This window comes from Peromyscus eremicus, unplaced genomic scaffold (assembly GCF_949786415.1).
Source record: "Peromyscus eremicus unplaced genomic scaffold, PerEre_H2_v1 PerEre#2#chr22_unloc_1, whole genome shotgun sequence".
Taxonomy (NCBI): Eukaryota; Metazoa; Chordata; class Mammalia; order Rodentia; family Cricetidae; genus Peromyscus; species Peromyscus eremicus.
The window spans coordinates 1,989,614-2,005,322 of record NW_026734286.1 but is presented as its reverse complement, the minus strand read 5'-3'; positions in this window follow the sequence as shown (position 1 = coordinate 2,005,322).

Genomic DNA, 15,709 nt, shown 5'->3' with positions numbered 1-15,709 from the left:
CAGATCATGGAGAGCCTCATCCCAATAGATACATCTACATCACAGCTCCTACATCTGTGGCTCAGGGAATATCTCAGAAGAGTAGGCAGAAAAATTGTAAGGGCTAGAAAAAGGCTGTAGTGTTGGTAGTTTTACTATCATACAGGCTATCTTTAAGATGGCATTCCAAAGCCCAGCGGCGGTGATGGTGCACACCTTTCATCCCAGCACTCGGGAGGCAGAGGCAGGCGGATCTCTGTAAATTCAAGGCCAGCCTGGTGTCCAAAGTGAGTTCCAGGAAAGGCGCAAAACTACACAGAGAAACCCTGACTCAAAAAAAAAAAAAAAAAAAAAAAAAAGAAGATGGTATTCCAGTAACTATTACTGGGATAGGCAATAAAAAGGCCATTTTGGCTGTAACCTTTACAGGATCCAATAGATTGAAAAAAATCAACATAATTTTCAGGGAAGTTCTCTTAATTCTAATGATCAATTGCTAAGATTTTCTAAGCAAAATGGGTATAATATGGCTTCTCCCACATGAACCTTTATAACCCACAGAAAGGGGAATATAGTAGGATTTTCACAAACAAAATAAAACAAACAAAAATGTTCTAATCCCAAAGATAATTGTTTACAAGAGGGAAAGTTGCCTTAGCATGCAAGCAACATCATTCTGTGTCCTGTTAACAGGTGTGTCTTTTATCACTTCTCACAAAAGGCATTTGGATTATGCCTTGGCAGGCTGAAAATTAACATATAATAGAGTCAGTAAACATAACAACATCATTTTTGTGGGTAGGCATTATTGTATCCTTGTTTCACCAAAGTCTTGGCTTGATTTAAAATCTTGAGGTCTCCCCAAGGCATCTTCTTAGTCTTTCTCATGGGGTGTTTGGTCTTGATGGATTTGTAAACTCCCTTCTTCATACATTTCATTTGTCTAGTGGTCTCCTGGATGCTGTCCTGGTCAGATGCATTGAAGTGGATGACACCTGTGACTTGGTACAAACTCTGGAAAGACACAAAGACATAAAGCCCTTACCACTAATTAGTTTCTAGATCTTCAGTTTAACATACACTTATCCTGTGTCTCCTTTAGGTCAAAATGCATTTTGGCATCAGCAGGAGCATTATCTTTTAAAGTTAGCATAACTAAATATAGCATAGTAATTGGAAATTTAGGTATGTGAACATACCTGTTTTTGAAATTAAAATTTTGGAATTAAGTATTTGATGAATAGTAAGGGCTTTAGGAATATTAATATTCTAAAAACCAATTGCTAGTATAAGTACGGTGATCATCACTTTCAGTTGTAATGAGTCCTAAAGAGGACATGCATAAAGAATTGTACAACAAAATCAAGTTCTAGATATGACATAATGGTATTTTTCTGGAGATCCTTGAGCCTCATCCCATGCCTTGGGCTGTACACTACAGATTAATAGTAGGAGGTTGGCATTATGCATATCTGTAGTGAATTCCAACATATATTACTATAAATTTGAGAGCAGAGAAGTTTCAAGACATAGACATATGTAGTTATAGACATCAAGCTGATGTTCATTCACTACTATTTATGTACTAGAGGCTTGGAAATCTATAAAATGATGTGTTTATACTGTGTAAAAGATCATGAATAGAAAGGCTCTCTTTAACTACTTCTCTTTCCAGAGTCTGATCATTTATCACACACACAAAGGTGATTAAATGAAAAAGGTCAACTCTGATCTTATGATAAAATTACTTTCAATATTTCCCTTGAAAGTGATATCAGACCATGTTTGGTAGATTTCTTTTAATCCTAGTATCCAGAAGTCATAGACAGGCAGAGCTGTGGAAGTCTGAGGCCAGCCTGTTTGCTCATGGAGTTCAGGTACAACAGAGCTACAATGTGAGACCTTGTCTCAAAACAAAATGTAAAAACCAAATATACAAAGCAAGAGATGTCAGAACAAGGATATAGGCATTTCTGTAGACATGGAAGGTTGTCGTGGGCTCTGGTTATTTCATCTGTACCTCTGGTAGGCATGAGGTGATGTGGAGGTGTTTTGACCCTTGTGTTTCTGAGATTTTTAGAGCCTTGGGTGGCTCTATGACCTCTCCCAGAGGCAGACTACAGGCGCAAAACAGCAGCACAAGCAACTAGAACTAAACCTTTCAAAGAACATTCTAATACCAAAAGAGTAAGACACTAGATGAGTATCTAGGGGCTTACAAATGGTCATGGCTGGGGTGAGGCCACAAAGTATAAAGTAGCAGGACCTTGCCCCAGACTGGTTTGGCAGGAGGCATGTGAATGATGAAACCCCTGTTCTGATGTAACATCTACCATCCAGCGTGCTCCAGGGTACCTGTTATGGCCAACAGACATCCTAGGAAATCATATAACAGTGTAGGCTTGAGCCCTGGAAGACGTCAGAAGTCCAGATGCAGGACTGGCAGGAATGGGCCTGGCCTGTTGCCTCTAGCCTCTACCCATGGTGCACCTGACACCTAGTTACCACTGCCCACTTGCCCTGCACCTCTTCTCTAGAGACAGGGACAAGTCTCAGAAACCAGGCATTCACTTGAAGACACCTGACATGAATCTAGATGAAAATTTCCACAGCAGCCTACATTACTATGGCAACTTATATAGAAAACTGTGTGTGTGTGTGTGTGTGTGTGTGTGTGTGTGAATTTCTTGCACAGGGTCATGCTAATCTCTGTATCATTCCAATATATATGCTGCTGAAGTGAGCACTGCAGAAAAGGTTTTTAAACAACTGAATGAATAAATGAATAAAGATAGAGAATGAATGAAGGAATGCATGGAACTGAGAAAGAAAATAAAAAGAAAAGGGAAGAGTGAATGAATGGGTGAATGGGTGAAACAATGAAAGCAACTATGAATTAAGACTGGGACCCAGAGACTTCCAAGTCTCTCCATCAGTAGTCAGGGTGATTACAAAGGGGCAAGCCTCTAACTGGAAGTGAAAGTGCCAGTAAGGGGGCAGGTCTGTGGGCAGGGCCAATGGCACGCTGTCACTTCTTATGCCCGTGGGTGGGAGGAGATGAAAGACTGGACTAAGGATAATTCAGCTATCCAAACAACTGCTGCAGTGGATATGTCTTGCATCTTGTCTGCCCCTGGATTTACACAACCAGGTAAGAAAACTGCTCAGAGTGAGATACCTTTTCTTCTTATGGATTCAGAAACTCAGGAAGGCATATAACACATCTCAGAGATGGTGCCTGCTCTATGCTATGCCCCTGGGTGGGCCACATGCATTCTGTAGGCATGGGAAAGCCAGAAAAGATGACAACAGCCAATGTGACTTCAGCATAGGATTACTGAGCTCTTTGCAAGTGCTTACAAGGGCACCAAGCTGAGGTATCTTATATAATAATCACCCACAGCCCTTGATCCATCCTTTGTGGACCTGTAAGGAACCTGAGGATAAGGAAGATGCAGAAGGGGGGCAGGTGGACTCTTACATATGCCTCTTCCTCTCTCACTTGAATCCTGGTCCTAGCTGGGTAGACTCTAAGTGGAGGACCTGTCCCCAAGCTAGTAGCTGCCAACTGCAGGTGGTGAGCTCACAGCAGCTCCAACCTCTCACATAAATCTAAGAGGATGGAGACATATGAGTAAATAGGCCTTCCTAAGACAGGATCCTTAGTTTGAGCATTCCCAGGAACTACAAGCAGTTGGGTACTCACCACCACCATCATCACCACCCCAGTGGATAGACCCTCAATGCACCTGCCTGGTAGCTCCACTGCATTTCTCCAAATTCCAAACTTAACTCAGGCTACATTTAACCTGCTGCCAGATTCAAACCACAACACCAGGCATCACCTCTCTTTTGTGAGTGGGCAGAAATAGCACAGCCCTTATGCAGGCACCTGGATCCCCAGTAAGAATCTTGAAAATCTACCAATGAAGCAACCCAGGGTACAGAAATACCCCCAAACAATCCAGTTTTAGTATTTCCTGCTTAGGGAGTGTCCCTGATTGCTCAATATTTGAGATCTCAGTGCTTGACTTCAGAACTCACTATCCCAAAGAAAAAGAAAATCCCAGGTTACAGGTTGCCATTTGAGCCCAGGAAGCTTGGGTTAGCTAGAGTGCCTGTTTGTAATTGGGTCCAACATAAAGATGGCTAGACTGAACACTCTTGACCCAGCAAACAGTATACGCACTTGCCTGCCCCAGTTTTCTTCTTCCTCTGCTAAGAAAAGTGAAGTGATGTCTGTTTCAGCCTCCCCAAAACCTTGTACATCCTCAGTTCCCAAAATAATCCTCAAGGTCCTGTCTTGTCTCTTCATTTTCCCTTTCCTCCACTAGGCCAAGCGGGAGTCAGAAGCAGCTAGACTCAGAGGCAATTGATTGTGTACAATTCAGTAGCCAGTAGAGACTGGACCTTAGGTAGAACATGCTAGTAGAGGGAATGACTGGGCTCTGGAGATGATTGACAGAACAGAGGCATTGGAGTACCAGATGAGAGATGCTGGAATGCAGGGGGTAACTGCCTTGATCTGCTTTTTGGAAATGGTTGGTCTTGGGTGGGGACTGACAAAGAGACTCCATCCTATAAGTGGGAGACAAGAGACCAAGCATTTTGTACTTTGTGCCTTGATCACAAAACCTTAGCCTAAAAATCTCAAAGTTTTGGTAGTTCCATGCACACTCCCCTCCTTTGTTAACCTGAGCTCCAGCCTTGACCAGATCTGGTCAGAGACAGGTGCTGTGTTTATGTGGAGAAGCATCAGGAATGCCCAGAAGAGCTCTTTCCTCCTTTGGAGCTGGGTGGACTGTGAGAAGTGCAGAAGTAGGAAAAGTGGGAGATGAGAAGACTCGGGGGGAGAGGGAGGTGGCTGCAGGACAATGACCCAGAGAGCAGGCCATGGCCAATGGGATATCTAAGTGGTTCCTCCCTTCAGTAGAAACTGACTGTCTACAACAAATGCTGGCTTCTTCCTGACTAAGCAGCCCCTCCCTAGCCCAGACAGGCCTTTTAGCCTTGTTGTTCAAGGCAGCTCTCTAGGTCTAGTCCATTTAGCCCTGGCTTTTGTTTTCACCACCTGATATGAGGAAACCTCAAGCCTAGAATTTCTCATTAGAACAGCCTGGTTGCTCTTAAGTTACAAATCTTGTCATCCCCCCACCACATCAAATACATTTTTGCACTGAACAAAACTCCCCCTTGGAGCTATACCTAGCAAATCATTTCTGACCAGAGCCCATGAGGCTTGTGCAGGCTGAGGAATAGCCCTCTTGGTTCCTGGGTAGAACAGCAGTTCAATATGCCATGCTGTCTCCTTGCTCTCGTCCCTTCCTTGGAATGTGTGATATACATTGTTGTTGGGTGGATCTCCAAAACTGGTTCTTCCTTTCTTCCCTGTTGTGGGGAGGTGGGTAGCTGAGCTTTGGAAAACCGATCTGCATTGCTCCAGCAGTTTTCAGTTTATATTTGAGCTGCATATTACCTAATAAAGCCCTGGAAAGGGGGTAGGTTGGGGCCAAGCTGCATAAGGAGGCTATTTTTTTTTTGTCAGCACGGTACCCAATGACCACCCAGCCAAGAATTTTCATAGGGCCAGCATAGGTACACAGAGCTCCCACATCCAGAATCCTGGCTTCCTGTGACAATGCCTTGTTTCTTGGCCCAAGCTCCTTCTTACTGTATCTATTTTGTAGGGTAGGTAGTCACAGGTTGATGCATTCATTCTAACCCCATGACTCCCAGCATACCCTCTCCGGCCTTGGCCCTGATACTAGCCTTCTCCTCCTCAAGGATGCTATACCTTGCAATAATTCATGAATCACCAGTGGTGCTATTCTCTTTTTTTTCCCCCTAGAAATCCTTTACATTCAGAACACCCTTGCCAAGTAAGTAGAAAGAGAAAGCTATGTCTAGATACCTGTTTGTGATGGGGCTGCCATCCACAACAGCCAAATGAGAGGCCATAGGAAGCCATCTGCCAGACATAGAGCCAGAAGCTGCAATAAAAAGATGAATGAGTAAGATGCAGCCTCTGCCCACGAGATGACCACAGACTGTGTTGGGAGAAATCACAGTCTCCTAATTATACAGTTTGATGACAAGAATTGGATGGAAGACCCAAACCAACTTCAGTGGGATTTAATGTCTTTGTGGAACAGGAAAGGACATGTTAACACAAGGGATAACATCTTAATTCAGCCTTAAAGGAGGACATATTCAGGGTGACTGCCCTGTCTCCTCTCTGTCTTTCCTCCTCAACCCAACCCCTGCAGATCAACCCTGCAGAATAACACAGATCTCTCCAGTGGATGAAAGACTAAGAACATAGCTCTCTTTCCTTCCCCTTGATTCCAGAATTGGGGACCTAAGAATATGGGGAGAGGCTTTTGAGTAATTTCACAGAAGATTTAATTATGGCCTTCATACCTACTTTCAGAGAGGCTACTGGGAGTGAACAATGGTTGTATCTGCCACCCTACCTCTCATAGAATCCTGCTGCAGTGGTTCTGTGACCCTCTTTGCCTACAGACATTGCTGCATTTGGCTGTTCATCTGGACCTGCCAGATGTAGTTTGGGCTTTGGTGCTGAAGTGGGACAGCTGAATACTACAGGATCAACATTGTGACACAGCCTTTCATGGAGCCCATTTCCAGAAACTACCTTGTGCATGATGCCTGCTGGAAGAGTATCAGTGTCAGACATAGAGTCATCTCCCTACCTAGAACTCCCACTTAAGAACTGGAAAGTGGGCTGGAATGATAGCTCCGTGGTTAAGAGCACTGACTGTTCTTCCAGAGGTCCTGAGTTCAATTCCCAGCAACCACATGGTGGCTCACAACCATCTGTAATGAGATTTGGCTCCCTCTTCTGGCCTGCAGGCATACATGCAGATAGAACACTGTATACTATATCTATATCTATATATCTATATCTATATCTATATCTATATCTATATCTATATCTATATCTATATCTATATCTATATCTATATCTATATCTATATCTATATCTATATCTATATCTATATCTATATATATATATATATATATATATATATATATAATAAGAAAAGAAAAAGAAAGAAGCCAGGCACTGATGGCACAGAACTGAGGAGGCAGAGGCAGGAGGATCGCTGTAAGTTTGAGGCTAGCCTGTTCTACAGAGTGAGTTCCAGGACAGGCTCCAAAGCTACACAGAGAAATCTTGTCTCAAAACAAAACAAAACAAAACAAAAAAACCTGGAAAGTTTTGAATAGCTCCAGGGTCTGAGGGGCAAAGACAGGGTCCAAGTCCCACAAAAGGAAGTGTCCTAACCCGTACATTGCTATTCCTCCACTCTAAGTGCATGAGCACTCTATACATCCTTACTAAATGACTGAGTGAATGATTGTTTCAGAATTTACCCAGTATCTTCAGTCTGATGTGTAGAAATCTATATCTTGACCTAAAGATATCACATTTAGTAACAATTCTATGAAGTCACCTTCTGTGTGCCATGCATTAGCCTAGTGGTGGAGTGTACATCTGTGAGGAAAACCAAGGAAGAGTGAGAAAGATAATAAATATACAAAGTGAATCATATGTGTGATTAAAGGAAGAGAGTGCTGTGATAGAACAGCTGAGGGAGGGGGACGGGGATGTGGCAGGTTGGGGATGATTCTTTCCTAGGGTGTTCAGGGAAGGCCTCAGAGTCAGGAACCTTTGAACAGAGACTTGAAAGAGACAAAGGATGAAGTTGGAATGTAAATCTCTATTACAAGCAGGGTTAGAGAAAGGAAGGAGATTCCTGGCCAGATAGGAGATAACAAAGTAAAACTAAAGGCATGGGGCATAAGGAGGGGAGTGACCCTTGTGTACAGACTGGGGCCATGATGAACCCCAGGCAGCTCACCTAAGAAGCCTAGCTGGGGCTTATAGGTAGGTACAGTTTAGGGTTGGCAAGGGTGAGTATGTGTATTGGAAGAGTGTGAGTGTTTGGTTGTCATTCAGCAGCCTGACCCCTGAAACATGAAAATTTCCAACATGACTGGAAAAGTGGAAAGTTTAAGTTCCTTTCCTCTCAGGTCTGAGGGTAGTGTTAGAAAGTTATATTTTAATAGTCTTGGAATTAGAGAGATTGAGTTGGCTGTTATGGGATAATATTTTTGTAAATTGTAAAGAAGTGTCTGTGCCTAAGGTTCCTTCTGATTAGTTTAGTAAAGAGCTGAATAGCCAATAGCTATGCAGGAGAGAATAGGTGGGACTTCCGGGGGAGAGGGGAACTCAGGGTTAGAATCTAGGTATGAAGGAGATACCAGCTAGCAAAGAGGGACTTGGACATACAGAATGGAGGAGTGGTAAAGAACACAATGTCAAAATGTAGATTAACAGAAACTAGTTAATTTAAGTTATGAGAGCTAGTGGGACAAGTCTAAGACAAGGCCAAGCTTTCAGAATTAATGAGTTTATGTGTCATTATTTGGGGGCTGGTGGGCTGAAGAAAGTTCAATGAGAAAGTCCAACTAGAGTTGGCCGGGGTCCCTTGAGGGTGTAGGGTAGTGTGATCCTTGAAGAAAATGATCAGTAGATGGCAAACAACAGTCCCTACCCTAATGCAGCCAAGGCCTGGCCTGTTCTCAAGTCGTCACATTGTAGAATTGCTGCTTTAGAATGGAGCTAGGATGCCAACTGGTCCACCACCTAACTCCTTCTAGTCTAGCCACAGATCCCCTGACAGTGTCAAATGTGTTGGAGCTTTCTATGCAGAGCACAGGCTCAGTATATTGCCTTTTGATCTTCATACCTGACATTTCTGTTGCTGTCCAGTAGGCTACAACTGGAAAGACTGCACCACACTTGGCTGTGGAAACTCAGGAGCACAGCATAGTGCAGTTCCTGATCCAGGCTGGTGCACAGGTAGATGTCCACATGATGAATAGAAGCACATTTGTGCACCTGTCAGCTGGCTTGGGCCTCAACATCATCTCATCCACTTTTTGGGAGGCTGGTCCTGAGTCTCTGCAGCTGAATATGGAAGATGAGGCACCCTATGACCTGGGTAAGAATGTTAGAGATATAGGTTCTGTCTAGCATGACATCCCACCCACAACAGGATCATTTACATTGGGGAAAGGACCCACACCACTTAACAGTTGTCAGGTTGGAGATGTGACTCAGTTGACTGGGTGATGGCCTAGGATGTAAGAGGCTCTGAATTCAATTCCCAGTACTAAGTGGCATATACCTGTTATTCCAGCACTTTGGAAATGGAGGCAGGAAGATAAACACATGCATGTCTTCCTCATTTGTACAGAATGTTCCAGGCCAGCCTAAGCTACATGAGATCCTTCTTAACCTCTCTAATCCGCCAAAAAACTGCTGGGACAGAACAGACAGAACTACTTCTTACCAACTGAGACAACTTGAGCTGGTATTTGTCCCAGTCAGACAGTTTACTAAGCAGGTCAGATTGAAGGAGCCCTAACATGGACTCCTAACAGCTCTGAGTCACTGAAGCTACTAGATGGAAGACAGTCACTGGTGAGGCCTGTGAGAACCCAGAGAGTCACGCCTGAGCACACGTCTGCACTCAACTTCACCAAATGTCTGTAGCTACAAATATACACCCGGTATTTCCAGGTATTAGGTTTGTTTGTTTTTGTTGAGAAGCTGAACTCACATTTTCCATACATTAAAAAAAAAATACAGTTAGTTGGGCAAAGTGGCGCATGCTTCTAATACCAGCACTCAAGAGGCAAATGCCAGAAGAACTATGTTGAGTCTGAGGTCAGCCTGATCTACTCAGTGAATTCCCAGACATCAAGAGCTACATAATGAGACATTGTCTCAAAAGCCAAACAAACAAAATCATGCAAAACATCTCATACTTAGCTTCTACACCCTCAAAGATGTAACAAAGAGTAAAGTAGGCAAATGGGTCAGATCACCTCTAAGAAACTCCTAGCCCATGTACGTTGCAAGATTTTTAGGAGACTCTCAAGCTTTGGGGATGGTCTATACCTAGATCAGGCACTACTTGGAAAGCTAATATGACTGAGTTCCTTGCTGGTCTTCAGCTCTGGTGTGAAGAGTGCTGTCTAGCAGCATTTCTAGGTTCCTGCTGTAGTATCTCATGACACTATCTCAGTTTCTCTCCATTCTGTTTCTCAGCACCTTTTCTGATTTGCCCTTTGCTGACCTGAAAATCTCCAGGAAGCCACCACTGTGTACTGTCTGAAGACTGGACAGAGCCTCTACCTCTTCCTGGCTGCAAACTAGAGTAACAGCTGATACAATTGGGCTCAAAAGATGTACTCAACTGCTGAGGCCAGGCCTGGGGCTAGTATAGTTCTAAAATTAGAGGAAAAACAAGAAGAAATGAACCAACATAGTTTCTGATAATTTTTAGCTAGAAGAAAGTGATTCTTGTAAGTGAGATAGCTATTAAAACCATAAACATGGCTGTAAGTTGTAATGAGTGCTGGGAAGAGAAATAGCAGAAGGGAGGACAATGAAGGGGGAGGAGGATCATTCTTTGGGTGGCCTAGAGAAGCTGCAGATGCTTGTCATATAAATTAGGATATAGGTTGAGCAAAGAAAGGGACGGAGCATTCAGGGAAGGAAAAGCAAGCAAGGCAGCAGGATTCTACAGGTTAAGTGAGTGGTTGAGGGAAAGACAGAGCAGGTCATACAGAGCCTTCTGTTCATGGTCACAAGTACTAGTGGAATGATCACTGACCCAACCAAAAAAGGAAGGAGACACCATTGTTAGAAAATGGGAAAATTAACCATAGGCAAGTGCTTTGTCCTGTCTTAGTTAGGGTTTCTATTGCTGAAGAGACACCATCACCACAGCAACTCTAATAAAGCAAAGCATTGAATTGGGGCTGGCTTACAGGTTCAGAAGTTTAGGCCATTATCATCATGGTGGGAAGCAAGGTGATACACATGCAGACACGGTGGTGGAGAAGGAGCCAAGAGTTCTACATCTGAATCTGCAGGGAGCAGAAAGAGTAACACTGGGTCTGGCTTGAGGACCAGAAACCTCAAAGCCCACTCCTAGTGACACACTTCTTCCAACAAACCCATACCTACTCCAACAAGGCCACATCTCCTAATAATGTCATTCCCTGGTAACCAAACACTCAAATCTATGAGTCTGTGGGAGCCAGTCTCATCCAAATCGCCATAGCCTCAGATCCACTGAGTGACAATGGCCATGACTCTGTCTGGGATGCCAAGAGCTGATGGCTTGACAAGCAGGGTAGAACATAGGAGAAGCTTCAGTTCTGGGGTTCCCAAAAAGAACTGTGCCTGTTCTGCTTCTAGGCTCAGGCCATACAGGGGATCTGTGGCAATGTAGCCATTGTGGGGGGTCAGGAGGCCATGGAGACAAGATGGGAAGTTTTTGGCACTTCCATGGCCTTCCTGGCTGCTGGAGCTTGGCTACAGAAAAAGCTGTAAGAGCATGCATTTTCCATTCCCCTCCCCATCTATGCTCAGGCATGGATATCAGTTGGGATTTTGTGAAGCAGGATGGGGCTACCAAGTTGCCTGCCTTCATGGCAATGTGAGAATCCAGTGTGGATGAAGGTGCAGCCTTGGGCCTATGCTCTTTGAGAAACTTCAAGAGCATTGCCCAGTCAGTATGCAGGACTGTGGCTTTCCAGAGCAGGAAGGAATTGGGTCTGTGGCTTAACCTGCTCTTGTACTGGAGAGAACAGAGGTGACCTATGTGGCTGGACAGGCAGGGCTGCCCCTGGGTAGGCAGGAGGTTCTGTCCAGCCTTTCAAGACCCCTAAGAGAGGGAGAGAGTGGCTCTTTGTCTAAACTGCTGGGCTGAAGCAGAGGGGACAAGGAGGGCACTGGGCACTTCCCTGGCACAGTCTGCTCAGGAGGGCAGAGGGGCTGAAAAGCTGCATCCCTGGTCACCGCTTTGTCACTCTGGCTTCCTGTAGTTTCTCAGAGATGCTGGCTCAAGAGCAAAGCGTTTTCCCAGCATCAGAGAATACAGTAGAGCCTTGGAGCCCTGGAGGCAAACGTTTGCCAAAAGAGTTCCCATAAAGCTGGTTCTTCTGAGCTACTGCATGGAAGAGACAATTGTTGGTTTGGGTTGCAGAGGTAATTAGATATATAGCCAACCCCCATCCTTTCTGACATCTTGACTTAGCTTGTCTGCACCAGCCCTTTGCTGTACCTTTACCACTCACTACTCAAAACTACCAGAGACTACCTTGCCTCCTGAAGAGAGTTCCAAATTCTAATGTTATTTCTCTAAGGATAGTGAACAGTGCTGTGCCACAAAGGATACTACAAGTTGTAGTACATGGAAATGAAACCATCTGTTCTTACTAGAATAAACTGCAGCTGTGACATGGCCCTAGTATTTTGGTTGGCTGAAGGGGACTCAAAAGGCAGTATTCTGAGTTCAAAACAGTGGACACGTGCCTTTCCCATCACCTTCCAATAGAACCTCGGAAAAGTTCACAGCATCCTGAGTATTACTTTAGAAAGAAAGCAGGACTGCACAAAATGGCAACCTCTCTATTTTGCATAGACTTAAAGTCAGAACAAAATAAACAAATCAAAACAAAGAAAGAAGTGCAGGAGATGTGGCTCCACTGTTAAGAGCACTGGCTGGTCTTCCAGAGGACCCGGGTTTAATTCTCCGAACCCACATGGCAGCTAAAACAACTGTCTGTAACTCCAGTGATCCGACAGCCTCACACCAATGCACATAAAATAAAATTAAAATGGACAACAACAACAGCAACAAAAATTCCACAAATACATGAAAACCCCACAATACACAATACCCAATTCTGCCATTGTGTGGGAGGGGATTTTCCTGCCTTAAGGCACTGAACTTAAGAAAAGACACAGGTGAGTTAAAGCCAGTCAAGGCTGCTGGGGGAGCCACAGGGAAACTCATCAAAAGGCATGGGCTCCGCATGGAGGTCTCTAATCTCCTTTTTCCATGTGAGAAGCACCCTCAGCACCTTCAAATGTGTAGTGGGTTTCATCAGGAGCAGCCACAGTGGGCTCCTCTGCTGTCACTTTATCTTCATCAGTGTCTAAAAAGAAAGACATGAGTTTTGAGGCAGATGTCACTAAATCTGTCCAAAGGCCCAGCCAGTTCCACAACTTACCACCTGTAGCTCAAAAACCTCTTAACTCACCCAGGCCTAGTTTCATCATGCAGTAAAAGTTCTTGCTGAGTAAGTATAACAATCAAGGTTTCAATCTCAGCAACCTAATTGTCAACATTCTCTTCTGATCTCCACATGTAATCATTCTAAAATCTTACCATATACACCAGTCAAGCACGTTTTGAAAAATTAACTAGCCGAAAGCAGTAATGAATTGAGAATGGTATGGAGGAAAAGACACACACCAGGATATCCTCCCTCAGCACATTTGTGCCAGGATTAGAAATGGTTATATATGAGGTCAGCCTTGGTCATGCCAATGTCTGTCCAGTAGGGCCAGCCTGCAATCCTGAGGGTTGGGAATGATGTCAATTTTCATTTCTTTACTGCTTCCAACTTAGGAAAGTCTCTCAGGCTCACATAAAGAATCTTTTCCAAGGCCTGGAAATCCATATACAGAGTCATATTATTCAATTCGTCCAAATAGTCCCTTTTAAAATTATGGCATAGCTTTGGGATCAATTCCTGGATTATTCCTCTCAATCAATCTCACTAAAAGTCACAGAACACTTCAATTCTCCCACTTCTATAAAGCTTTAAAAATATCACAGGACACTCAGATCTGAAGTATTAGAGACCAACTCCCAATGGAAAATTTCCTTCTTTGAATAGAAAGTACTGATGATAGGAAACATAAGCTAAACCATTTCTGCCTTAGAGAAAAAGGTCTCTACCTCTTCCTCTGGCATCTAAGAATGAAAGAATCATATATTACCATGGACCATACAATGGCTGCCCTTTTTCAAATCCAAGAGATCACCTGTTTCAATTAAGTCCTTATTCACAGGCACAGGTAAAACTGCTTTAACCTCCCAAGAGATGAAAAATAACATTTCAAAAAATATCTTGAAGCTACAGTGAGGAAGTAAAACAAGAATGGGAAATATTCAAAGGATGGTTCTTCAGTCAATGGAAAGTCAGACTTTCTGAACTGTATCCTGGAGCTCAGCTAGGTGGCTCAGAACCTCAACACCTGCCAATATATCTTGTAATATCCAGAATTATAGTTAGCTAGATTAAGAAATGCACACAACAACTGTACACATATAAATGGGTAATTTGTTAGCTAGACCTTCTTCATCATTTGGGCAAAGAACAAACTTTAAGAGAAATAGTAGCCATGTCTCTGTGCTGCTCCCCAAGGACATAAGTGGACGAAACAGTTGTGCAGTTGTATGATATATTGTGTACCCTAACAAAATTTTCTGAAGATCAGAGGACAGAACGAGCCACTAGATTAAACATAGAGGCCAGGCAGTGGTAGTACACACCTTTAATCCTGGCACTTGGGAGGTAGAGATCTGTCTGGATCTGTGAGTTCAAAGTTACCCTGGATTACAAGAGATTGACTCAGTCTAGGACAGAAAACAGAGCCAGAGAGTGGTGACACACACCTTTAATCCCAGTACTGGGAAGCATACACACCTTGAATCCCAGGAAGTGATGGCTCGGCAGAGAAAGTTACATAAGGCATGAGGAGACAGGAAATAAAGCCTTTTTGGCTAAGGAACCTCTTTCGGCTAGAGGCGGTTCAGCTAGAAAGCCTTTTCAGGCTGAGGAGTTGGTGAGGTAAGAGGTGGTGGCTGTGGCTTGCTCTGCTTCTCTGATCTTTCAGCTTTCACCCTAATATCTGGCTCAGGGTTTTTTATTATGATTCGAACAACATGCAGTGCCACCTAGCAGGGCAAGAGAACCCCAGGACAGATGTGAGGATGTGCTCAGAGGGCAATTAAATCAGGACAAAGAGCCAAAGAGGTAAAAGCTCCTCCATGACTGTTCACTGTGAAGGCTCCCATAGGCTCTAAACACAAGTAAAATATTTGCTCAATCTGCCTAGACAGCCTAGTCACTGCAGACCATGGTGGGAAGGGAAACAGAAGGGGAGCAAGTGCCACCATACACCTTCCCACCACCCAGCATCTAGTCACTGCTGTGGGGACCAGAAACTTCCATAACAATCTGAGTTCTTGAGAGAGGAGGAACCTATGAATCTTCCTGTTCCTGTCCCTTCCCCATTTCTCTTCCTCCTCCACTAGCAGCACAGGAATGATCTACAGAAGGAGAACTCAGTGGGTTCAAACATCCCTGCTAATCACTGGACCCCTCCCCCCAAACCAAGAACTTTGGGAAAAGGTGTCCAGGACAGGTGGCAGGGCCAGCATTATCCAGCCATGCTGAATAATGCATGGAACAGACCTCCAGTGAGCAGATGCTTTAGACCTAGCAGCTTCGGCTAGAAGGGCAAGGCAAACAAGGCTGTGTGCCGTGTAGGCGGCTCCAACCAATGGCGGTGGCCACCTGGGCAGAGCGAGTTAGGCTTGCCTGGGGCGCTGCTAATCTAGTCGCCCCGGGGAAACTTACCGCGGGCTTGTGCTGCACATAGTCAGGTGCAGCTAGAAGACTTTCCGGGCACATCACCTCACAGGGCGCCTGGCTGACAGGAGCCTTTGGGACAACAGATAGGATCATGGGGAGGCTCCTGGGAAGGAGTCCCCGGGAGGCGGCCAGGGGCAAGCCGACAAGGCTTTACCTGGACAGTACGACAGAG